Source organism: Bos grunniens, chromosome 2 (genome assembly GCF_055505025.1).
Source record: "Bos grunniens cultivar Pamir isolate PY7600 chromosome 2, Bosgru_T2T1.0, whole genome shotgun sequence".
NCBI lineage: Eukaryota > Metazoa > Chordata > Mammalia > Artiodactyla > Bovidae > Bos > Bos grunniens.
The window spans coordinates 68,314,739-68,341,802 of NC_141166.1; positions in this window are offsets into that span (position 1 = coordinate 68,314,739).

Below are 27,064 nucleotides of genomic sequence, written 5' to 3' on the forward strand. Positions count from 1 at the left end.
CTTTGATTTGGAATTTTTAATTATGTTTTAATCTTGTGCTGATATGAAAACTTCTTTGAACACTATTTATTATTAATAACTAAGAGGTATGTTTCTTTATATTTTTATATATAAAACATTTTCATATGAGTGGAATTTGATTGAATATCTATTGAAACCTCTTGGTGATATTTTTCATACATCTAAGCTATCAAATTCTCTTCTGTATAGATGCTTCTGCTTTTCTGCAAAATAATCCTTCCATTTTACCTCAGATACAACATACTTAGACATCGAGGAAAAGGTAAGCAGAGAGGTTGTACCTTGTTGTGGGGAGACAACTATCATAGAACTTAAACATGTAGCTTTGAATTAACTTATCCCCATCTCCTCACTCCAACTCTCCATTTGGCCTGCTCAGGCCTTCAGATACTCTGTAAAGAATACTGTTTCTTGTCAGACTACTGTTCCATTTCCATTTCATGTTAGAAAACTTCTACTATCTTTTGTTTTAGTATAAATTTATTGAAATATCTTGTGAAACTTATGGCCCATCTCTTACAGATCTTTTTGGTTAAAAAAAATTAAATTCAATAATTCAATGTAATTTTAGTGGTATTTTTCCAGGGAAAAGAGAACAATACTTGTGTCTGAAGTGGAAACATTCTTGGTTTTGTTAGCCTGCAGAAGTAGTTTACTCCTTTTCCACTTGCTCACTACCATTGCAAATATTTAATTTTTTTTTTTTAGAGGTAGATTGTCATTGAACGTTTCCTCTCTCTCTCTAAAAAAAGTGTCTAATTGAAAGCGTAAGTTGCTCAGTTCCAATCCTTGTGACCCCATGGGTTATACAGTCTGTGGAATTCTCCAGGCCAGAATACTGGAGTGGGTAGCCTGTTCCCTTCTCCAGGGGATCTTCCCAATCCAAGGATTGAACCTAGGTCTCCAACATTGCAGTAAGATTCTACCCACTGAGCCACGAGGGAAGCCCAGGAATACTGGAGTGGATAGCCTATTCCTTTTCCAGTGGCTCTTCCCCTTTCAGGAATCGAACCAGGGTCTCCTGCATTGCAGGCAGATTCTTTACCAACTGAGCTATGAGGGAAGCATATATATATATATATATATATATTTTTTTTTTTCTTTAGAAGTAGATTGCCAATGACCTTTTCCTCTTTCTCTCTTAAAAAAAATGTCTAATTGAATTGACCCTTTTAGTAGCTTTTTTTTTTTTTTTGGCCACGTCTCACAGCATGGAGAAATTCCCTGACCGGTGGTCAAACCTGTGTCTCCTGCAGAGGAGGCCAGGGGTCCTAACCACTGTACTACCAGGGAAGTCCTGAATTGGTCCTTTTAATAAAAGAATTTAGAAGTCTGAACCAATTATTTAGTTTTTTTATATTTCTTTAATTTTTGGCAATTTAAAATATAATCATTTGTTTTAATACCCTCTTGCGTGTTAGTCTTATTTAACACAAGACTAGTATTCAAGAAGCTCATTATTTGCTTCATTTTTGAGCACTTGCATTTACAAGGCTTTTTTGTTTGGTGATCTTTCTGTAATAATTAAAGTTTGATTGAGTTTTAAATCAAAATATATCACATTTTACCTTCAAACCTATACAGCTTGTAATTCTTTATAATTCATTTGTAAATATGGACAAAGTTAATTTAAGATTAGCTTCATATCTCTTCTACAAGTTAGAAGAGTGAGTAACCCTTTATGAATAAGCATCTTACATTTATAGCTTTATATGAACTCTATGGGCTTCCTTTTATTAGCACTGTTAAGACCCAGGTGTTGCTAGTGGTAAAGAACCCGACTGCCAATGCAGAAGATGCAACAGACTCCAATTTGATCCCTGGGTAAGGAAGATCCCCTGGATGAGGACATGGTAACCTACTCCAGTATTCTTGCCTAGAGAATCCCTTGGACAGAGGAACTTGGAAGGCTACAGTTGCAAAGAGTCAGATACAACAGAAGTGACTTAACCACAGCACAGAACAGCACAAGACTCTGAGCAGTTTTTACTTTGAAACTTCTTATAAGTCTACTAAGAATAGAGACTCTTAGTCTCTACTGCTCTGAAACTTAACATCTGGTCTCCCATGTAAATTATATACTTGAACTCTTTGTCATTTCATGAATGGCATAGAAATTTCAAATTTATCCTTTACTTAATCATTTGGCTAATCTATAGAATTTAGCTTTTCCAGAGTCTAAGAAATTTATTTTTGTGGCTTTTATGTCTCTAAATTTAATTCTTTCCTATAATCTCCCTTTCTCATGTCTACTGGAAATAATTTTGTGTAAACTATGTCCTCTTGGTTCTCTTTGAGGGAGCAAATCAGAGATATTTTCTAATGTTTTCTTTTCAATTATGCAAATACCCTTGTGAGAATGTAATTAGAATAATTCTTCCTAAATTCTGTGGTCTTTCCCTATGTTATGAATTTTCCATAGTATAATCAGACTCAATGAAGGAAATATCTGTTGAGAATTGATTTATCATATAACAGAATTGGACTTGGGTTTAATAAAACATTATTTTTCATTCTTTCCAGGGTATTTCACAGTGGGTCACATATCTAAGTTCTGAATATTTGTTGTTTTTGCTCTGGAGAGGAATAAGCAAAGTTTGAAGGTACCCAGAGTTTATATTATGATTGTTTTTCCTTTAGTCTGATAATATTGTAATAGCCATTAGTATAACTGCTTCCTGATTTTGCTTTTCAGTAGGTTTTTATGGCTTCCCTGGTGGCTCAGGTGGTAAGAATCCATTTGCAATGTGGGACCTGGGTTGGATCCCTGGGTTGGGAAGATCCCCTGGAGGAGGAAATGGCAACGCACTCCAGTATTCTTGCCTGGAGAATCCTATGGACAGAGGAGTCTGGTGGGCTACAGTCCATGGGATCGCAAAGAATTGGACATGACTGAGTAACTAAGCACACACACACCCAGGTTTCTATGTATAGATTTTGATGCCAATTCAAGTTTTAAAATATGTGTATATCTAAATATAAATATTAAAACACATAGTATATATTTCTATGTCAATTAAATTTTTTTAATATTTACATATTTTAAGATACACAGTAATACATATATTAATTTAGTAAATATTCTAGAGTAATTGGAGAGAAACAACCAAATTTTCATAAACATGTTGTCATCTTACCTGAACATAATAGGTAAAAATTTAATTAATCATATCAGTTTGCTACAGAGACAACACCAGCAATTATTACCACAGAACCCTGGGCAAAGTGATAGAAGACATTTGCCTAGAAATAATAATCCTGGGAAAAGAGCTCTGAATATTTTTTGGACATGTATACTGAATAAATGAGGAATTGTGTTCATTTGTGATGTGGGGCTCCACAGATTTTTCTATGTTAATAAAGGTATCCAAATTCAAAATGTGTTGAAATGATTGGATCAAAGTTAACTCCTATGGAGGGACAATATGTGAATTACTAGTTTCAGAATAATGGCAAATAAGAACTATTAATGTTGGGAATTTTAAAAATAAACACATTAAAAAAATTAAAAACATAGAGTGAATACACTAAACTAATGAGACCAGAGTGTTAAGTTCTTTGATGGAAGGTTTTTCTATTTTGTCTGTATAATTCAAGGCCTAATAAGAATTCTTGTACATGCAGTCATTAATTATTGAATTACTGTATTTACTAAGATCAGCATGAAAATAATAGCATAAAAATTTGTTTAGATTTGGTTTTTAAAATATCATGTAGAACATATTTGAAGAAATAATGAAAAGGAAAGAAAAAAAATGGCAGTATTTCCTAGTGATTTGTCCTGACTTTAAAAGTTCTATGTTAGCCGAGGCTGTCACTTTGGAATACAGGACCCATTTTAATATCTGTCATTTTGTCAGTGCTCCCATATGAATTTACACCCTGAAAATAGGTATCTAGTTTCTATTCTGTTGAAGTTAGAAATTATATTTTCACAATCTGTGAACATAAGGTTCTATCCTGACATATGCATTACACAACATCTAACTTGTATGTGGTATTTCAGTAACAACATACTGAAAAAATATTTGCTAGCAATCTTTCTGTGGTGTTCAAAATAATGTGATTTTTAACCTTCAGACAGTTTGCATTATTCTTAGATCACACACATGTTAAAAAAGGAAAAAAACGTTGGAAGAATGATAAGTATGTGGTAACACCAGAATAAGTAAAAATAAGTAAATAAACAAAACATAAAAGAGTAAAATCTGGTTGCTTGGTAAAAGAGGTAAATTTTTAAAAAGATATTCTTTGTTTCACAGTATTTTTAATATAGGGGTACATAAATAAAATGTCAATTTTTGTGCCAAGTAATCTTCAGTTAATGGCACAATAGTCACACACACACACACACGCATCATTTGTGAATTAAAGATAATAACCATCTGAGGAACAAATATATTATTAAAAAAAAACCACAGTTCAGTTTTCTTAGTTCTTTAACTTATGAAGATAGGTTTGACAGAATTGAAGTTAGGGGAGAAAAGGAAAGTGAGCTCTTGAGAAAGAGATGAGAACAAATAATGATTTAATTTGGGGCATCTTGCATGACTAAAGTATTCATTAAGGGTCTATGTAAAATATTGTCCAGGGATGCTAATAGTAAGGATTCTTCCATAAAGTGTGCATTTAGAGGTATGGTTTGGGTTTTATTTTTTTAGCTTTATATTAGACCTAGAGATATATGGACTTGAATCACACCTCAGTCCTAGAATAAGTACAGAAACTGACGATATGGGCCTTAACTCTTAGCCTTGGCCACTATGTTGTCATTTGGGATTCTTGGTAAACTTAAAGAAGTGCTGAATGATGTACAGTCCCCTTATCCCATGATGCTTTGATTGCTATTTCTAAAAAACACATGCACATAAGCTCTTTGAGTTTTCTAAGTTTCACCACTAATGGTGAAATGGAAATGGAACACAGAAAAATGAGGAATTTTAATCCTTTAAAAAAACTTAGGTCTAACCATGATGGTCTTGGTTATGGAGTTCCGGCTTGTCAGTGGACTTGACCAATCTTACTTAAAATAAATAAATTTTTTGATAATGTATTTAAAAATTCCTGAATATTTGATATTTTTCTCTTAACATTGGGGCTTCATATAGTTAGTGGAAGTTGCTACCCCATGGACTGCCAGGCCACTCTATCCGAGGGATTCTCCAGGCAAGAATACTGGAGTGGGTTGTCATTCCCTTCTCCAAGGGATCTTCCCAACCCCAGGATCAAACTTGGGTCTTCTGCATTGGAGGCAGATTCTTTACCATCTAAGCCACCAGGGAAGTTCTCATATAGTTAATCCTAAGGCAAATAAAAAAAATATTTAATAAGTTTCTCCTTAATCTAGAATTAAGTTATGTTTCTTTCTCGAAGGTTTTTTACAAAATTTTAAGGAGGACTGCTGGTCACAGGACTAGAAAAGGTCAGTTTTCTTTCCAATCCCAAAGAAAGGCAATGCCAAGAATGCTCAAACTACCGCACAATTGCACTCATCACACACGCTAGTAAACTAATGCTCAAAATTCTCCAAGCCGTTCAAGCTGGTTTTATTTATTTATATATTTTTTCAAGCTGGTTTTAGAAAAGGCAGAGGAACCAGAGATTAAATTGCCAACATCTGCCTGATCATCAAAATAGCAAGAGAGTTCCAGAAAAACATCTATTTCTGCTTTATTGACTATGCCAAAGCCTTTGACTGTGTGGATCACAGTAACCTGTGGGAAATTCTGAAAGAGATGGGAATACCAGACAACCTGACCTGCCTCTTGAGAAACCTATATGCAGGTCAGGAAGCAACAGTTAGAACTGGACATGGAACAACAGACAGGTTCCAAATAGGAAAAGGAGTACATTAAGGCTGTATATTGTCACCCTGCTTATTTAACTTATATGCAGAGTACATCATGAGAAATGCTGGGCTGGAAGAAGCGCAAGCTGGAATCAAGATTGCTGGGAGAAATATCAATAACCTCAGATATGCAGATGACACCACCCTTATGGCAGAAAGTGAAGAGGAACTAAAAAGCCTCTTGATGAAAGTGAAAGAGGAGAATGAAAAGTTGGCTTAAAGCTCAACATTGAGAAAACAAAGATCATGGCGTCTGGTCCCATCACTTCGTGGGAAATAGATGGGTAAACAGTGGAAACAGTGTCAGAATTTATTTTTTGGGGCTCCAAAATCGCTGCAGATGGTGACTGCAGCCATGAAATTAAAAGACGCTTACTCCTTGAAAGGAAAGTCATGACCAACCTAGATAGCATATTCAAAAGCAGAGACATTACTTGGCCAACAAAGGTCTGTCTAGTCAAGGCTATCGTTTTTCCAGTGATCGTGTATGGATGTGAGAGTTGGACTGTGAAGAGGGCTGAGCACTGAAGAATTGATGCTTTTGAACTGTGGTGTTGGAGAAGACTCTTGAGAGTCCCTTGGACTGCAAGGAGATCCAACCAGTCCATTCCAGAGGAGATTAGTCCTGGATGTTCTTTGGAAGGACTGATGCTGAAGCTGAAACTCCAGTACTTTGGCCACCTCATGTGAAGAGTTGACTCATTGGAAAAGACTCTGATTCTGGGAGGGAATGGGGGCAGGAGGAGAAGGGAAAGATAAGAGGATGAGATGGCTGGATGGCATCACTGACTTGATGGACATGAGTTTGAGTGAACTCCAGTAGTTGGTGATGGACAGGGAGGCCTGGCATGCTGCAATTCATGGGGTCCCAAAGAGTTGGACACAACTGCGCGACTGAAATGTACTGTACTGTAATGAGGACTGTTATTTGTCATGCATTTTTTCCCCAATTGGCACTAGGGATAAAGAATCCACCTGCCATTGAAGGAGATTCAAGAGATGCAGGTTCAATCTCTGGGTCAAGAAGATCCCCTAGAGGAGGAAATGGCAGCCCACCACAGTATTCTTGCATGGAAAAATTCCATTGGCAGAGGAGCCTAGATGGCTAGAGTCTGTGAGGTGGCAAAGAGTCAGATAGGATTGAGTGACTGAGCACATATTGCTCATTATATTTGAAATATAATACTTTTAAAAAGAAAATGTATAGGACAATTTTAAGAGAAAGATATCACTTGAGTCCTTCCTCTCAAAATATGATTAGAAAATAGCCTTTATATCTATTTATTTCTATATTCTCCCTTTGTTTCCCCATACAGGTTATATTGACTTTCCAAAGGAATCCAAGTATTTGTTTCTTCTTCCATAACTTACTATGACTTATTCAGTGGCAGGACAGGCATGAACATAGAGATCGTGGCTTAGAACAAAAACCCAACATCTGGACAGGTCTGGATGAAATGTTGAATATGAAAGATCCAGCAGGAATGTGACTGAGATAAGAAAGCTCCTTAGAAAGAGTAAGACAATTGGTCCAGTGGCTAACACTCCACAATCCCAATGCAAGGGATCCAGATTTTATCCCTGGGCAGAGAGCTAGCTCCTATATGTTGTAACTGAAGATCCTGCATGCCACAGCGAAGACTGAATATCTTGTGTATCACAACTAAAAGAATGTAGGAGTGGAGTTTCTGGAGTTGTGAGAAAGAACAAGGACATCACTGTGTCCAGGAAGTCATCAGGATGCATTCCAATTCCTGGCTAGAGTGAGAAGGCTCTACATAATCCTGTGTATCCCTCAAAGATGGTTACAAAGATGCTCAGGATTATTTTTGCAGTTGGATGGAGAGACCATGCCTGGAAGTTCAACTGACTTCTGTGACAATTATGGACAAATAGGCCTCCCGGTAGGCTTGCATGGTGGCTTAGTTAGGAAAGAATCTGCCTGTAATGCAGGATACCCTCATTCAATCCCTGGGTCAGAAAGATCCCCTGGAGAAGAAAATGGCAACCCACTCCAGTATTCATGCTTGAGAAATCCCATGGACAGAGAAGCCTGGGGGGATGCAGTCCATGGGGTTGCAAGAATGGGACACAATTTAGCACTTCACCACCACCACAAGGCTTCCATGCAGGTCTTTAGAAAATAACAAGATAAGAAAGCCTTTCTTAGTGATCAATGCAAAGAAATAGAGGAAAATAATTGAATGGGAAAGACTAGAGATCTCTTCAAGAAATTAGAGATATCAAGGGATCATTTCATGCAAAGATGGGCACAATAAAGGACAGAAATGGTATGGACCTAAAACAGAAGCAAAAGATATTAAGAAGAGGTGGCAATAATACACAGAATACCTATACAAAAAAGATCTTAATGACTCAGATAACCACGGTGGTGTGATCATTCATCTAGAGCCAGATATCCTGGAATTCGAAGTAAAGTTGGCCTTAGGAAGCATCATTACAAACAAAGCTAGTGGAGGTGTTGGAATTCCAGTTGAGCTATTTCAAATCCTAAAAGACAATACTGTAAAAATGCTGCACTCAATATCCAAACAAACCTGGAAAACTCAACAGTGGCCACAGGACTGGAAAAGCTCAGTTTTCATTCCAATCCTGAAGAAAGGCAATGCCAAAGAATGTTCAAACTACGACACAATTGCACTCATCTCACATGCTAGCATGGAGAAGGCAATGGCACCTCACTCCAGTATTCTTGCCTGGAAAGTCCAATGGACAGATGAGCATGGTAGGCTGCAGTCCATGGGGTCGCTAAGAGTCGGACACGACTGAAAGACTTCACTTTCAGTTTTCACTTTCACGCATTGGAGAAGGAAATGGCAACCCACTCCAGTGTTCTTGCCTGGAGAATCCCAGGGATGGGGGAGCCTGGTGGGCTTCCATCTATGGGGTCGCACAGAGTCAGACATGACTGTAGTGACTTAGCAGCAGCTTAGCAGCACATGCTAGCAAAGTAATGCTGAAAATTTGCCAAGCCAGGCTTCAACAGTACATGAGCTGTGAACTTCCAGATGTTCAAGCTGGATTTAGAAAAGGGATAGGAACCAGAGATCAAATTGCCAACGTCTGTTGGATCATCAAAAAAGGAGGAGAGTTCCAGAAAAACATCTACTTCTGCTTTATTGATTATGCCAAACCCTATGACTGTTTGGATCACAAGAAACTGTGGAGAATTCTTCAAGTGATGGGAACCCCAGAACACCTGGCCTACTTCCTGAGAAATCTGCATGCACATCAAGAAGCAACAGTTGGAACTGGACATGGAACAGCAGACTGGTTGCAAATAGGGAAAGGGAGTACATCAAGGCTGTATAGTCACCCTGCTTATATAACTTATATGCAGAGTTCAGTTCAGTTCGGTTCAGTTCAGTCACTCAGTCATGTCCGACTCTTTGCGATCCCATGGACTGCAGCATGCCAGGCCTCCTTGTCCATCGCCAACTCCCAGAGTTTACTCAAACTCATGTCCATTGAGTCGGTGATGCCATCCAACCATCTCATTCTCTGTCATCTCCTCCTCCCACCTTCAATCTTTCCCAACATCAGAGTCTTTTCCAGTGAATCAGTTCTTTGCATCAGGTGGCCAAAGTATTGGAGTTTCAGCATCAGCATCAGTCCTTCCAATGAATATTCAGAACTGATTTCCTTTAGGATGGACTAGTTGGATCTCCTTGCAGTCCAAGGGACTCTCAAGAGTCTTATCCAACACCATAGTTCAAATGCATCAATTCTTTGGTGCTCAGCTTTCTTTACAGTCCAACTCTCACATCCATACATGACTACTGGACAAACCATAGATTTGACTAGACAGGCCTTTGTTGGCAAAGTAATGTCTCTGCTTTTTAATGTGCTGTCTAGATTGGTCATAACTTTCCTTCCAAGGAGCAAGTGTCTTAATCTCATGACTGCAGTTATCATCTGTAGTGATTTTGGAGTCCAAAAATATAAAGTATGTCACTGTTTCCATTGTCTCCCCATCTACTTGCCATGAAGTGATGGGACCAGATGCCATGATTTGAATTTTCTGAGTGTTGAGTTTTAAGCTGACATTTTCACTCTCCTCTTTCACTTTCTTCAAGAGGCTCTTTAGTTCTTCACTTTCTGCATTAAGGGTTGTGTCATCTGTATATCTGAGGTTATTGATATTTCTCCTGGCAATCTTGCTTCCAGCTTGTGCTTCATCCAGTCCAGAGTTTCTCATCATATACTCTGCATATAAGTTAAATAAGCAGGGTGACAATATACAGTCTTGGCATACTCCTTCCTCATTTGGAGCCAGACTATTGTTCCATGGCTGGTTTTAACTGTTGCTTCTTGACCTGAAAACAGATTTATCAACAGGTGGGTCAGGTGATCTGGCATGCAAAATGCCAGGGTAGATGAAGCACAAGCTGGAACTGAGATTGCTGGGAGAAATATCAAAAACCTCAGATATGCAGATGACACCACCCTATGGCATAAAGTGAAGAGGAACTAAAGAGCCTCTTGATGAAAGTGAAAGAGGAGAGTGAAAAAGTTGTCTTAAAACTCAACATTCAGAAAACTTGATCATGGTATCCAGTCCCATCACTTCATGGCAAATAGATGGAAAACTGTGAAAACAGTGGCAGACTTTTTTGGGGAGGGCTCCAAAATCACTGCAGATGATGACTGCAGCCATGAAATTAGAAGAACTTGCTCCTTGGAAAAAAAGCTATGACCAACCTAGACAGCATATTAAAAAGCAGAGACATTACTTTGCCATCAAAGTCCATCTAGTCAAAACTATGGTTTATCCAGTAGTCATGTATGGATGTTAAAGTTGGACCATAAAGAAAGCTGAGTGCTGAAGAATTGATGCTTTTAAACTATGGTGTTGGAGAAGACTCTCAAGAGTTTCTTGGACTGCAAGGAGATCCAACCAGTCTATCCTAAAGGAAATCAGTCCTGAATATTCATTGGAAGGACTGATGCTGATGCTGAAACTCCAATACTTTGGCCACCTGATGCAAAGAACTGACTCACTGGAAAAGACTCTGATGCTGGGAAAGATTGAAGGTGGGAGGAGAAGGGGACGAGATAGGATGAGATGGTTGGATAGCATCACCAACTCGATGGACATGAGTTTGAGTAAACTCTGAGAGTTGGCGATGGACAGGAAAGCCTGGTGTGTTGTATCCATGGGGTTGCAAAGAATAGGACACGACTGAGTGAATGAACTGAACTGAACTGATTACATATAGCTCAGTAAAAACTACATAATAACAACACTACTCTCAAATCATACTTATCTCTGCCCCACACTAACCTTTTTTAATGGATTTAGGTCATGAATAGATTTCTCATATGCCTTCACTTATCATTTGTATTCAGTTATTTTGTGGTTTTCAATTTCTGTCTCCACACTTGTCCTTTGCGCATTCTCTCTTGTCCTTCCTATTCTCAGATGATGTGAATATCAAAACACTTGCTCACAAATATTTAAGTATTTTAAATGTCAAGACACCTGAGAAACAACAGAAAAATAGAATAATTCAGATAGGTATTGTTAGTTTATCTTCTCCTGGGAGCTGGCCTTGGCAGGGATATTCATAAAGCTTTCATGTTTATTTCATTTCTTCTTCAAACTGAGGAGTTGGATACTTATCCAGAGAGTGAGGGAGGCTATTGGAACATACTAGGAAAGTCTGTTGATTGTTTAAATGTTAAGACATATATCATGGTCCAAATCAAAGGGAATCCTGAAGCTGTAATGAACTTCTTTTGCATTCTTTTATTATAACATTTTTGTGGTTTACTGCATAAAAATTTGGAAAATTTTAAAATTTAGAAGATGGACATTTTGATGGGTTTCTCTCTGTAAGAGGATAGTTTTCTGAAATTCCTATTTTTTATATACTTCTGTATTGTAAAATTATCCATATATAGCTCCAACACCTGTGAGTTTTTTGTCTTTTTGGAATCATTCCAAATTTTAATTTTTAATTAAAAACACTCAGACTCTTAATTCTATTTTCAATCTGTTCAGTTCAGTCACTCAGTCCTGTCCAACTCTTTGTGACCCCATGGACTCCAGCACACCCGGCCTTCCTGTCTAACACCAACTCCCGGAGTTTACTCAAATTCATGTCCATTGAGTCAGTGATGCCATCCAACCATCTCATCCTCTGCCATCCCCTTCTCCTCCCACCTTCAATCTTTCCCAGCATCTGGGTCTTTTCAAATGAGTCCGTTTTTCCAATCAGGTGGCCAAAGTATTGGAGTTTCAGCTTCAACATCAGTCCTTCCAATGAACATTCAGGACTGATCTCCTTTAGGATGGACTGGTTGGATCTCCTTGCAGTCCAAGGTATTCTCAAGAGTCTTCTCCAACACCACAGTTCAAGAGCATCAAGTCTTCAGTGCTAAGTTTTCTTTATAGTCCAACTCTCACCTCTATACACAGCTACTGAAAAAACTGTAGTTTGACTAGACGGGCCTTTGTTGGCAAAGAAATGTCTCTGCTTTTTAATATGCTGTCTAGGTTGGTTATAACTTTTCTTTTTTTTTTTTTTTCTGGATAAATATTTATTCACTCATTTCTTTATTTATTTTATTTTATTTTAATTTTAATTAATTTTATTTTATTTTCAAACTCCACATAATTGTATTAGCTTTGCCAAACATCAAAATGAATCCACCACAGGTATACATGTGTTCCCCATCCTGAACCCTCCTCCCTCCTCCCTCCCCATACCATCCCTCTGGGTCGTCCCAGTGCACTAGCCCCAAGCATCCAGTATCGTGCATCGAACCTGGACTGGCATCTCGTTTCATACATGATATTTTACATGTTTCAATGCCATTCTCCCAATTCTTTCCACCCTCTCCCTCTCCCACAAAGTCCATAAGACTGTTTTATACGTCAGTGTCTCCTTTGCTGTCTCGTATACAGGGTTATCGTTACCATCTTTCTAAATTCCATATATATGCGTTAGTATACTGTATTGGTGTTTTTCCTTCTGGCTTACTTCACTCTGTATAATAGGCTCCAGTTTCATTCACCTCATTAGAACTGATTCAAATGTATTCTTTTTAATGGCTGAGTAATACTCCATTGTGTATATGTACCACAGCTTTCTTATCCATTCATCTGCTGATGGACATCTAGGTTGCTTCCATGACCTGGCTATTATAAACAGTGCTGCGATGAACATTGGGGTACACGTGTCTCTTTCCCTTCTGGTTTCCTCAGTGTGTATGCCCAGCAGTGGGATTGCTGGATCATAAGGCAGTTCTATTCCCAGTTTTTTAAGGAATCTCCACACTGTTCTCCATAGTGGCTGTACTAGTTTGCATTCCCACCAACAGTGTAAGAGGGTTCCCTTTTCTCCACACCCTCTCCAGCATTTATTATTTGTAGACTTTTGAATTGCAGCCATTCTGACTGGTGTGAAATGGTACCTCATAGTGGTTTTGATTTGCATTTCTCTGATAATGAGTGATGTTGAGCATCTTTTCATGTGTTTGTTAGCCATCTGTATGTCTTCTTTGGAGAAATGTCTATTTAGATCTTTGGCCCATTTTTTGATTGGGTCATTTATTTTTCTGGAGTTGAGCTGTAGGAGTTGCTTGTATATTTTTGAGATTAGTTGTTTGTCGGTTGCTTCATTTGCTATTATTTTCTCCCATTCTGAAGGCTGTCTTTTCACCTTGCTAATAGTTTCCTTTGATGTGCAGAAGCTTTTAAGTTTAATTAGGTCCCATTTGTTTATTTTTGCTTTTATTTCCAATATTCTGGGAGGTGGGTCATAGAGGATCCTGCTGTGATGTATGTCAGAGAGAGTTTTGCCTATGTTCTCCTCTAGGAGTTTTATAGTTTCTGGTCTTACATTGAGATCTTTAATCAACTTTGAGTTTATTTTTGTATATGGTGTTAGAAAGTGTTCTAGTTTCATTCTTTTACAAGTGGTTGACCAGATTTCCCAGCACCACTTGTTAAAGAGATTGTCTTTAATCCATTGTATATTCTTGCCTCCTTTGTCAAAGATAAGGTGTCCATATGTGCGTGGATTTATCTCTGGGCTTTCTATTTTGTTCCATTGATCTATATTTCTGTCTTTGTGCCAGTACCATACTGTCTTGATAACTGTGGCTTTGTAGTAGAGCCTGAAGTCAGGTAGGTTGATTCCTCCAGTTCCATTTTTCTTTCTCAAGATCGCTTTGGCTATTCGAGGTTTTTTGTATTTCCATACAAATTGTGAAATTATTTGTTCTAGCTCTGTGAAGAATACTGTTGGTAGCTTGATAGGGATTGCGTTGAATCTATAAATTGCTTTGGGTAGTATACTCATTTTCACTATATTGATTCTTCCAATCCATGAACATGGTATATTTCTCCATCTATTAGTGTCCTCTTTGATTTCTTTCACCAGTGTTTTATAGTTTTCTATATATAGGTCTTTAGTTTCTTTAGGTAGATATATTCCTAAGTATTTTATTCTTTTCGTTGCAATGGTGAATGGAATTGTTTCCTTAATTTCTCTTTCTGTTTTCTCATTATTAGTGTATAGGAATGCAAGGGATTTCTGTGTGTTGATTTTATATCCTGAAACTTTACTATAATCATTGATTAGTTCTAGTAATTTTCTGGTGGAGTCTTTAGGGTTTTCTATGTAGAGGATCATGTCATCTGCAAATAGTGAGAGTTTTACTTCTTCTTTTCCAATTTGGATTCCTTTTATTTCTTTTTCTGCTCTGATTGCTGTGGCCAAAACTTCCAAAACTATGTTGAATAGTAATGGTGAAAGTGGGCACCCTTGTTTTGTTCCTGACTTTAGAGGAAATGCTTTCAATTTTTCACCATTGAGGATAATGTTCGCTGTGGGTTTGTCATATATAGCTTTTATTATGTTGAGGTATGTTCCTTCTATTCCTGCTTTCTGGAGAGTTTTTATCATAAATGGGTGTTGAATTTTGTCAAAGGCTTTCTCTGCATCTATTGAAATAATCATATGGTTTTTATTTTTCAGTTTGTTAATGTGGTGTATTACATTGATTGATTTGCGGATATTGAAGAATCCTTGCATCCCTGGGATAAAGCCCACTTGGTCATGGTGTATGATCTTTTTAATGTGTTGTTGGATTCTGATTGCTAGAATTTTGTTTAGGATTTTTGCATCTATGTTCATCAGTGATATTGGCCTGTAGTTTTCTTTTTTTGTGGGATCTTTGTCAGGTTTTGGTATTAGGGTGATGGTGGCCTCATAGAATGAGTTTGGAAGTTTACCTTCCTCTGCAATTTTCTGGAAGAGTTTGAGCAGGATAGGTGTTAGCTCTTCTCTAAATTTTTGGTAGAATTCAGCTGTGAAGCCGTCTGGACCTGGGCTTTTGTTTGCTGGAAGATTTTTGATTACAGTTTCAATTTCCGTGCTTGTGATGGGTCTGTTAAGGTTTTCTATTTCTTCCTGGTCGAGTTTTGGAAAGTTGTACTTTTCTAAGAATTTGTCCATTTCTTCGACGTTGTCCATTTTATTGGCATATAATTGTTGATAATAGTCTCTTATGATCCTTTGTATTTCTGTGTTGTCTGTTGTGATCTCTCCATTTTCGTTTCTAATTTTATTGATTTGATTTTTCTCCCTTTGTTTCTTGATGAGTCTGGCTAATGGTTTGTCGATTTTATTTATCCTTTCAAAGAACCAGCTTTTGGCTTTGTTGATTTTTGCTATGGTCTCTTTTGTTTCTTTTGCATTTATTTCTGCTCTAATTTTTAAGATTTCTTTCCTTCTACTAACCCTGGGGTTCTTCATTTCTTCCTTTTCTAGTTGCTTTAGGTGTAGAGTTAGGTTATTTATTTGACTTTTTTCTTGTTTCTTGAGGTGTGCCTGTATTGCTATGAACTTTCCCCTTAGGACTGCTTTTACTGTGTCCCACAGGTTTTGGGTTGTTGTGTTTTCATTTTCATTCGTTTCTATGCAAATTTTGATTTCTTTTTTGATTTCTTCTGTGATTTGTTGGTTATTCAGCAGCGTGTTGTTCAGCCTCCATATGTTGGAATTTTTAATAGTTTTTCTCCTGTAATTGAGATCTAATCTTACTGCATTGTGGTCAGAAGAGATGCTTGGAATGATTTCTATTTTTTTGAATTTACCAAGGCTAGCTTTATGGCCCAGGATGTGATCTATCCTGGAGAAGGTTCCATGTGCGCTTGAGAAAAAGGTGAAATTCATTGTTTTGGGATGAAATGTCCTATAGATATCAATTAGGTCTAACTGGTCTATTGTATCATTTAAAGTTTGTGTTTCCTTGTTAATTTTCTGTTTAGTTGATCTATCCATAGGTGTGAGTGGGGTATTAAAGTCTCCCACTATTATTGTGTTATTGTTAATTTCTCCTTTCATACTTGTTAGCATTTGTCTTACATACTGCGGTGCTCCTGTGTTGGGTGCATATATATTTATAATTGTTATATCTTCTTCTTGGATTGATCCTTTGATCATTATGTAGTGACCTTCTTTGTCTCTTTTCACAGCCTTTGTTTTAAAGTCTATTTTATCTGATATGAGTATTGCTACTCCTGCTTTCTTTTGGTCCCTATTTGCATGGAAAATCTTTTTCCAGCCCTTCACTTTCAGTCTGTATGTGTCCCCTGTTTTGAGGTGGGTCTCTTGTAGACAACATATGTAGGGGTCTTGTTTTTGTATCCATTCAGCCAGTCTTTGTCTTTTGGTTGGGGCATTCAACCCATTTACGTTTAAGGTAATTACTGATAAGTATGATCCCGTTGCCATTTACTTTATTGTTTTGGGTTCGAATTTATACACCGTTTTTGTGTTTCCTGTCTAGAGAATATCCTTTAGTATTTGTTGGAGAGCTGGTTTGGTGGTGCAGAATTCTCTCAGCTTTTGCTTGTCTGAGAAGCTTTTGATTTCTCCTTCATACTTGAATGAAATCCTTGCTGGGTACAATAATCTGGGCTGTAGGTTATTTTCTTTCATCATTTTAAGTATGTCTTGCCATTCCCTCCTGGCTTGAAGAGTTTCTATTGAAAGATCAGCTGTTATCCTTATGGGAATTCCCTTGTGTGTTATTTGTTGTTTTTCCCTTGCTGCTTTTAATATTTGTTCTTTGTGTTTGATCTTTGTTAATTTGATTAATATGTGTCTTGGGGTGTTTCTCCTTGGGTTTATCCTGTTTGGGATTCTCTGGGTTTCTTGGACTTGGGTGATTATTTCCTTCCCCAGTTTAGGGAAGTTTTCAACTATTATCTCCTCAAGTATTTTCTCATGGTCTTTCTTTTTGTCTTCTTCTTCTGGAACCCCTATGATTCGAATGTTGTAGCGTTTAATATTGTCCTGGAGGTCTCTGAGATTCTCCTCATTTCTTTTAATTCGTTTTTCTTTTATTCTCTCTGATTCATTTATTTCTACCATTCTATCTTCTAATTCACTAATCCTATCTTCTGCCTCTGTTATTCTACTATTTGTTGCCTCCAGAGTGTTTTTAATTTCATTTATTGCATTATTCATTATATATTGACTCTTTTTTATTTCTTCTAGGTCCTTGTTAAACCTTTCTTGCATCTTCTCAATCCTTGTCTCCACGCTATTTATCTGTGATTCCATTTTAATTTCAAGATTTTGGATCAATTTCACTATCATTATTCGGAATTCTTTATCAGGTAGATTCCCTATCTCTTCCTCTTTTGTTTGGTTTGGTGGGCATTTATCCTGTTCCTTTATCTGCTGGCTATTCCTCTGTCTCTTCATCTTGTTTAAATTGCTGAGTTTGGGGTGTCCTTTCTGTATTCTGGCAGTTTGTGGAGTTCTCTTTATTGTGGCTTTTCCTCGCTGTGTGTGGGTTTGTACAGGTGGTTTGTCAAGGTTTCCTGGTTAGGGAAGCTTGTGTCGGTGTTCTGATGGGTGGAGCTGTATTTCTTCTCTTTGTTCAGTTGCGCTGTGGGGAGGGAGGGAGGGATGCTGCAAACAAATAACACTGGCGTGCGCTCGCAGTGCCTCAGCCACACTGGGTCTGCCCCCGCTCACGGCGCGTGTAACCTCCCTGCCCACACTGCTCGGGCTCTAGGTTGTTCCGCCGGGAACAATCCGAGGCTGGCCCTGGGCTGCATGTACCTCCCAGGTCCAAGCCGCTCAGGTTCAGGCACTCGGGCAGTCCTCAGAGGCGCAGACTCAGTTGGGCCTGAGTTTTGTGCTCTTCCCAGGTCCGAGCAGCTCAAGTGATGAGGTGTTTGGCGAGCGCCAATGCTGCGACTTATCGCCTCCCCGCCACTCGGTTATCTGGATGTAAAACCAGCGCACCTTCTCAGGCAGATGTTAACCGTCCAGACCCCCAAGAAGTTTTAGTTAGCAAAGAAGCCTGCTTACAGTTTTATAGATAATGTCTCTCTGGGGCTGCGATTGCCCCCTTCCGGCTCTGGCTGCCTGTCACCGGAGGGGGAAGGTCTGCAGCCAGCTATCTCTGTTCAGTTCTTTGTTCCGTGCGCGGGCCTGGCGGTGTCTTAGGTTGGGGCTGGCTTTTCGCGTGGTAGATATCCCACAGTCTGGTTTGCTAGCCCAAATTATTTCGCTCAGATAGTGTTCAGGGTATTCAGGCCAGATTCTTACTCTAAGCAATGCAGCCCGCGCTGCACCTCCCTGCCCAGCCCCCGCTTGCTAATGGCGCGTGCAGGCGTCTGCGCTGCTTCTCCGCTGGGGGAGTTACCGTAGGACTCGCAATCTTCGAGTTTTAATTGTTTATTTATTTTTTCTCCCCGTTATGTTGCCCTCTGTGCTTCCAAAGCTCGGCACAGATTCGGCAGTGAGAAGGTTTCCTGGTGTTTGGAAACTTCTCTCTTTTTAAGACTCCCTTCCCGGGACGGAACTCCGTCCCTCCCTCTTTTGTCTCTTTTTTTGTCTTTTATATTTTTTCCTACCTCCTTTCGAAGAGTTGGATTGCTTTTCTGGGTGCCTGATGTCCTCTGCCGGCATTCAGAAGTTGTTTTGTGGAATTTGCTCGACGTTTAAATGCTCTTTTGATGAATTTGTGGGGGAGAAAGTGTTATCCCCGTCCTACTCCTCCGCCATCTTGGCTCCTCCTCCTCTGGTTATAACTTTTCTTTCAAGGAGCAAGCATAGTCCTTTCCAAGATGTAGCCCTTCTAAGATGTCTAAACATTTCTACATATGCTCGTTCTCATCGTTCACTTGAATTCCTCCTTCCACCGCATTCTCTGTACTGTGTTCTTTCCTACCATGTTGGTTTTTCTCTCTCAACATTCTCCTGTATGTGATCTCTGACCTGTGCATCGTTCCCCAAAGCACCTCTAACATAGGTCTGTTGTAGGAAGCCTTTTCAAGGAAGGTTTTGAGAGGATGAAGAGAGAGGACAGAGCAAGATGAATTGTAGAGATTTCTTTCTCCATTCCTCTGTCTTTAGCAATATCAAGAAGCTGCAGAATATATGAAATCAGCTTTTTTAAAAAAACTTGAATTCTTTGGTATGGTTCTTCTGACTTTTTATCCCACCTCAGCCCTCCATTGACACCTAAAGTTTCCTTACTGTGAAATACATCAGGAAATACAAAGCACTGGCCCAGGTCGTAAGAATATTCTTGAAAAAAATGAACTTATGTCTCATTCACCTATAATGATAGTAAATGAATTGATATGAACAAAATCTGAAACTAAATTGCTAATTAAGATTACTGTTGGCAGCCTAGGTAATTAAATGGCAAGATGCTATTGGCCATTGTATAAAGTTTTTCATCATCCATCTCTTAACTATCATCACACAAAAAGTCAAAAAGGGAAAATGTACTGATGACAAGTATATTAATAATAGTAAAAAACAAACTAACAAAAAACAAACCTGTGGAACTTTTTGAAAAGATACCTTCTAATTTGGTTTGTCTTAATTTTAGAATGTTAGTAGGTCAATTATTAGAACTTGACAATGAGAGGATAATTACTAGCGGTCTTCAGTTTTTTTCTCAGTAGAAACTCTTCATATTTCATCTGGCAAGAAAAAAATAATTCTATTATTTCCTTTACTTTTAAATATCCTATATCTTTATTCATCAAAAGAAAGTATAAGATTGCCAAATTCCATCAGATCAGATCAGATCAGTTGCTCAGTCATGTCTGACTCCCTGCGACCCCATAAATCGCAGCTTCCCTGTCCATCACCAACTCCCAGAGTTCACTCAGACTCACGTCCATCGAGTCAGTGATGTCATCTAGCCATTGCATCCTTTGCTGCCCCCTTCTCTTCCTGCCCCCAATCCCTCCCAGCATCAGGGTCTTTTCCAATGAGTCAACTCTTCACATGAGGTGGCCAAAGTACTGGAGTTTCAGCTTTAGCATCATTTCTTCCAAAGAAATCCCAGGGCTGATCTCCTTCAGAATGGACTGGTTGGATCTCCTTGCAGTCCAAGGGACTCTCAAGAGTCTTCTCCAACACCACAGTTCAAAAGCATCAATTCTTTGGCACTCAGCCTTCTTCACAGTCCAACTCTCACATCCATACATGACCACAGGAAAAACCATAGCCTTGACTAGACGAACCTTTGTTGGCAAAGTAATGTCTCTGCTTTTCAATATGCTATCTAGGTTGGTCATAACTTTCCTTCCAAGGACTAAGCGTCTTTTAATTTCATGACTCAGTCACCATCTGCAGTGATTTTGGAGCCCAAAAAAATAAAGTCTGACACTGTTTCCACTGCTTCCCCATCTATTTGCCATGAAGTGATGGGACCGGATGCCATGATCTTCATTTTCTGAATGTTGAGCTTTAAGCCAACTTTTTCACTCTCCTCTTTCACTTTCTTCAAGAGGCTTTTTAGTTCCTCTTCACTTCTGCCATAAGGGTGGTGTCATCTGCATATCTGAGGTTATTGATATTTCTCCCGGCAATCTTGATTCCAGCTTGTTTCTTCCAGTCCAGCATTTCTCATGATGTACTCTGCATAGTAGTTAAATAAGCAGGGTGACAATACACAGCCTTGAGGTACTCCTTTTCCTATTTGGAACCAGTCTATTGTTCCACGTCCAGTTCTAACTGTTGCTTCCTGACGTGCATATAGGTTTCTCAAGAGGCAGGTCAGGTGGTCTGGTATTCCCATCTCTTTCAGAATTTTCCCCAGTTTATTGTGATCCACACAGTCAGACTTTGGCATAGTCAATAAAGCAGAAATAGATGTTTTTCCGGAACTCTCTTGCTTTTTTCATGATCCAGCAGATGTTGGCAATTTGATCTCTGGTTCCTCTGCCTTTTCTAAAACCAGCTTGAACATCTGCAAGTTCATGGTTCACATATTTTGCTGAAGGCTGCCCTGGAGAACTTTGATCATTACTTTACTAGCATGTGAGATGAGTCAGGAGAAACCCAACATTCAAGGAGTGGTGGCTGTGTGGGTGTAGGAGGACCTAGAGGAGCTAGTCCACATTCAAGGTCAGGAGGGGTTGCAGTGAGGCAATACCCTTCATCCAAGGTAAGGAGCAGCGGCTGTGCTTTGCTGGAGCAGCCGTGAACAGATACCCCACGTCCAAGGTAAGAGAAACCCAAGTAAGATGGTAGGTTTTGCAAGAGGGTCTCAGAGGGCAGACACACTGAAACCATAATCACAGAAAACTAGTCAGTCTAGTCACACTAGGACCACAGCCTTGTCTAACTCAATGAAACTAAGCCATGCCTGTGGGGCCACCCAAGACAGGCAGGTCATGGTGGAGAGGTCTGACAGAATGTGGTCCACTGGAGAAGGGAATGGCAAACCACTTAAGTATTCTTGCATGCATGCTCAGTTGTATCCAATTCTTTTTGATCCCATGGAATGTAGACTACCAGGCTCTTTTGTCTATGTAACTCTCCAGGCAAGAACACTGCAGTGGGTTGCCATTCCCTTCTCCAGGGGATCTTCCCAACCCAGGAATTGAACCCAGATTGACCATATTACAGGCAGATTCTTTACTATCTGGGCCACCAGAGAAGCCCTAACTCACATGCACAGTTGGGGCAAATATACAAATAGACTAAAAAATCCAACTGCTATTTTTGAAAAGCCTGGAGCAAAAGTAGGGTACTGTGCATACTCCCTGCACACAACATCACCCAAGAGGTGGGCAAAATACCTAAGCCTCCCCTCCAGTCAAACCCCTAGACCCACCCCTACCTTCACCCCATATAGAGAACAAGCTTGCCTCCCCTTTGGGGAGCTAACAAGAAAGAGAACATGCTGTGTGTTCTCACTTTCCTCTGCTGCACCAAGGGCCCCAGTAAAGTCTTGCCTGAATTTCTTGACTGATTTCCAGTGAACTTTTATTGCTTGTGGAAGGCCAAAAACCCTGGTTGATAACATAATTCCAATCTGCCTCTGTCTTCCCAAGACCTTATCCCTTCGTGTGTATCTTTGCCTTTGTGTCTCTGTGTATCTCATTATAAGGATATCAGTGGGTAGGTTTAGTATAATTTAGTATAACCTTACTAAACCACTCTATAATTTTACTATAACTACTCTAATTTAGTATAACCTTAACCTACATCTTTATTGCATCTGCAGACAGCCTATTGTCAAATAAGATCACATTCAATAGGTTCCTTTTGGATAGACATGAACTGAGGTGGGGACACTATTCAGCCCAGTTTATCTGTCATCAGAGTTTGCCAGCTTCCATGGAAAAATTGCTTACTCTTCCCTTTGAGTCACATCAGTGCTTAGTATAAATCTGTTTTCACAATTATTACATTGTATCAAAATATTTTATACTTTTCCTCCCTACCAGCTTAACAATTCCTTAAATACAGAATATGTATATTATTTATCTTTGTATCCCTAGTACTTTATATAATATCTAGCTCACAGATGGTGAAATAAAATTTTAATTGATTGCAAATAAGTTTTTGAAGTCTGCAAAAATGAAGTTCACAATGTGCTTTTGCTTTACTAAGGATTGCTATTCCTTATAACTACCTCAGTATGTCCTATAAAAATATAAGCACATTTTATCAGTGCATCTTCACTTTGGCAGTAATGGAGTTTTCTCTCTCATTTTTATCTTTATATGTAGCACTGCTTATTTGTCTAACATAGGAAATGAGCTATGCTTTATAAGTTATTTTTCCCAAAAGGAAATCAGCATATCTCCTGAACAACAACAACAAAAAAAGTATTTTGTTTAAGCTTCTCTTTTGAGAAACTATTTCTAAAATGGTTTCTAAAATAGTTCTGTCTGTCCTACTATATTAAACAAAGGGTACTAACCATTGTTTAATATTTAATACTTAGGGCCTTTATTAAGAACACAGCTATTTTATTGAGCTTAATTAAAATGATAAAACAAAAAACTTTTGAATATATTTGTATGTTTTGTAGTTTCATATGTTAAAATAATAAACATTGACATAGACCTAACTATGTGCTAAAGTTTTAAGCACTTTTTATCATCTGATCTTTATAACACAAGGATAAAGTTGGCCCTATTGATCTTATTTCACAGATTAGGCCCTATTGATCTTATTCACTGAGACATAAGTTATAAGTGATTTTCCCAAGGTCATGGAGCTGTAAATGGCAGAACAAGGATTTGAAACAGTGCTATGGTACTGGAATCAGCATTTTAATAATTAAGCAACCTTACCTTTGTCTGCCTTCCTCAGCATACCACCATCAACCATACTTTCACTACCCTCTTTCACATACACCCTAACCTTTGCTCACCATTTGCTGCTTCCACTTGTCAATGTGATTGTGTACCAGAAGAAAGTCATGATAGCAAGACCCAGGAAGGCCAGGGTGGTGAACTTCTGCTGGCTTTGGGGAAGTGGTATGAATGTCACACCACATTTCTCCTGGCATGGTCCTGGGATGGAAAACATGTGCTATTCTGGCACCAACATCTTTCTTTACTTTCATGGGAAAATTGGCTGTACTCAGTTTGGTAAGTTTCATATAAAATTCCTATTTTTTTTAGTTCACTTTATGAAAAAGATAAAGGATGTATAGAGATGACTAGTGAATATAAACTTTAGAAACAAGAGTAAAGTGCTGTTCTAAAGAGGGGGGAGTGAAGCAAGATGGATGGATGAAAATGGGTGAGATATGGAGGATGTAAAGAAGGTGGTTCCATTGCTGACTGGTGAAAAATCAGAAAGTATACAATGGACACCCTTTTACAATTTCTCTGTAGATTTCACTGCCTTCTAATCTCAATTTACTAGCCCTTCTTTGACCAGTTAAAAATGAATTAGCACAATTTTTCACATGCAATTCTGAAAGGGCAATGAGAGAGACTGAGAGAGAAAGAGAGAGGAGAGAAAGAGCAAATTCAAAGAATCTATGCGAAACTGAAAGATCAAGACGGCCAAGTCTGGTTTTTACAAGTTCTGCAAAGCCTTTGGCCATATTTCAAAGCTGTCACTCAAATGATGCTACCATCTTCATTTACAGAAACTATAGCCTATTCAGGAATAACTCCTCTTTCTCCTTACTTCTAACCTCAGTTTTCAGTGACCACAATGATCTGCACACTTGGGCATTTTTAACCAAAAATAACTGCCTTAGAGAAAACTGAGTTTAGAAACCAGTTCATAGAGAAAATAGTTTAATCTGCTATGGGCTTCCAAAGTCACCTATGACACTTGTCAAGATAGAGGGACCAAGAAGAAGCACAGATGTGAAGGGCAGTCTAGTGACAGTTATTAATATTGAGATGATTGATTTTATATCCTTGAAATGTACCGAACTTTAACACTAGGTTCAACAACTCCATAATTTACATAAGTACAGTCTGTGTCAGTTCATTAACAGGTCATTAGTAAGTCTGAGAAAGATGTTATAAATGTTCTCAGAAAAATCATGAGGGAATATACCAGAAAAAAAGATTATATTGAAAATTTACTTTTAGAGAAAGGTGTGCCCGTGTGTTTTCTTTTGTGTTTAATTTGCCTTCATTTTTAGGATGTGGTTCTTATCGAGTGTATGTGTGTCAGCATTTATCTTGCAGGCAACAGGAAGGTTAAGTCCTGAGAACTGATTTAGATACACGATGAATTTTTTAAAATCTTTTTTAAGATTGACCTGCATCTTCTGTTTCACACAGTTAAGTAATTTTCACATGATTTGTTAGATACATGTGTGTATCTTATAAAGGTGATGTTCAAGTTCAATTTCTTTCCTTTGGGGAATCATGGAAGGCGAGGGTCCTTTTGTGCATGATCATGTGTATCAGTCAAAGACTTACTTTAAAGTTCAAATTGCTAGATATGGAGAGGACACCTGTCTCCCTGGCCCAGGTCTTTGCATTTAAAGTAATCATGTACACAGATAATAGGCTAATGGAAAATAATACACGAGGTACTCTATGGCTATATGAGCTAAAGTTTAGCTGCAGAAAACCAAAAACAAACTGACAGACTGAAACAATAAAGGAGAGTGTTGATGGAAAGGAAGCAGAACTCTTAACATCTCAATAATAAAATGTCATATATAAATAGTAATGCTTTTTCTTTATGTCCTCCTCAGTGACTGCTAATGCTTACAAATACTATAAAAAAGAGATATGTTTCTGTATTCTTATCAGTTTGAGAATGATTATATGGACTTTTACCATAGTTTACTTTGGCTGCAAAAGATAGAGGAAAAATAATACAAAATACAGAGTGGAAAAAGAATATATATTTGAGAGTATGTTTGAATAAGAAACTTTCAGAAATCATAGTCTATCTGGACAGGGCTCTACTTTTTCCTGCCTACAAGAAAGCCACATGGACGATAGTCTGCCAGGCCATGGAATTCTCCAGGCCAGAGTAACCGGAGAGGGTAGCCGTTCCCTTCTCCAGGGCGTCTTCCAAACACAGGGATCGAACCCAGGTCTCCTGCATTGCAAGCAGATTCTTTACCATCTGAGCCACCAGGAAAGCCCTTGAATAAGAAACTTTAAGATGTCATAGTCCATCTGGGCAGGGCTCTGCTTCTCCCTGCCTACAACAAAGCCACTGACCCCCAGCACACAACAAGGAATACAAACCTTCAATACCAAAAGCAAAAACTTTGTTGTTAATCCCTTTTTGTTCCAGGCTTTTGGTGAGTCTAGTGGCATTGGTTGTTTACAACAAGCCTGGACCCCTACTTGCTTTAGCCTTATTTCAAGATATAGCCTTCAGATTGCAGAGTCCATGTTAACTACAACTTTTATATAATTTTCAAAGATTTTAAAGGCTTCACATTCTTAGGTTCTGGGTCTTTGGTGCTCATACACTTTTCACTAGTCTAATTAAGTGACCGATTATGTGTTACCAGTCACACTTTGGGGTATGACTCTATCCTTCCTGTTGAATTTGCTGTCTTGGGTCAGGATCTCATGTTTTTTTGGTCACCAGTCTACACAATCAGCACTTCACTCATGCTGGCTGTCTTTATGTCCTCCATGAATATTTGTTGTGTGATTCTATAAATTACAATGAAAGGCCAGTAGGAGGTCTGATTGGCAAATATAACTTGGATTTTAACAGGCCAGTAAGACATGTATCTAAGCACCCCTAAACACATGTTTATCTTTGTAATTTTCCAAAGGCATATATACTTTTCTAATAGAATATATTTAAATGTAGTTGTTTGCATGCAGACAGATGGTGTAAATCTTAAGTTCATCCAAGCCAACTTGCTCTGAAAGCAGAAATCTTTTCACAAGATTGACATCAGGTGGTCACCCAGCCTGAGCTGGACTACCTTCAATCTCCCAGGTCACCACCCTCTACCCAAACATTCTCATCTCCCTTTGAATTTCATAACTGCCTTCAAATGGCAACATTTTATTTTATTTTGCTTTGAAGCAACATGAATGGCTTTGGAAGATGTTGAGTGAAATAAGCCAGAGACAGAAAGACAAATACTGTATGATATAACTTATATCTTAAGCTTTAAAAATTCAACAAACTAGTGAATATAGCAAAGAAAGAGGCAGATTCACAGATATAGAGAAAAAACTAGTGGTTACCAGTCAGGAGAGGGAAGGGAGCTGGGCAAGATAGGGAATTAAGAGGTAAAAAACATTATGTAAAAATAAACTGCAAGGATACATTGTACAACACAGGAAATATAGCCAATATTTTATAGTACTTATGAATGAAGTAAACATTTAAAAATGCTGAATCACCATGTTCTACACTGTAACATAGCATTGTACCTCAATTAACAAAAATCGAAAAAAGGAAAACAAAACAAAAC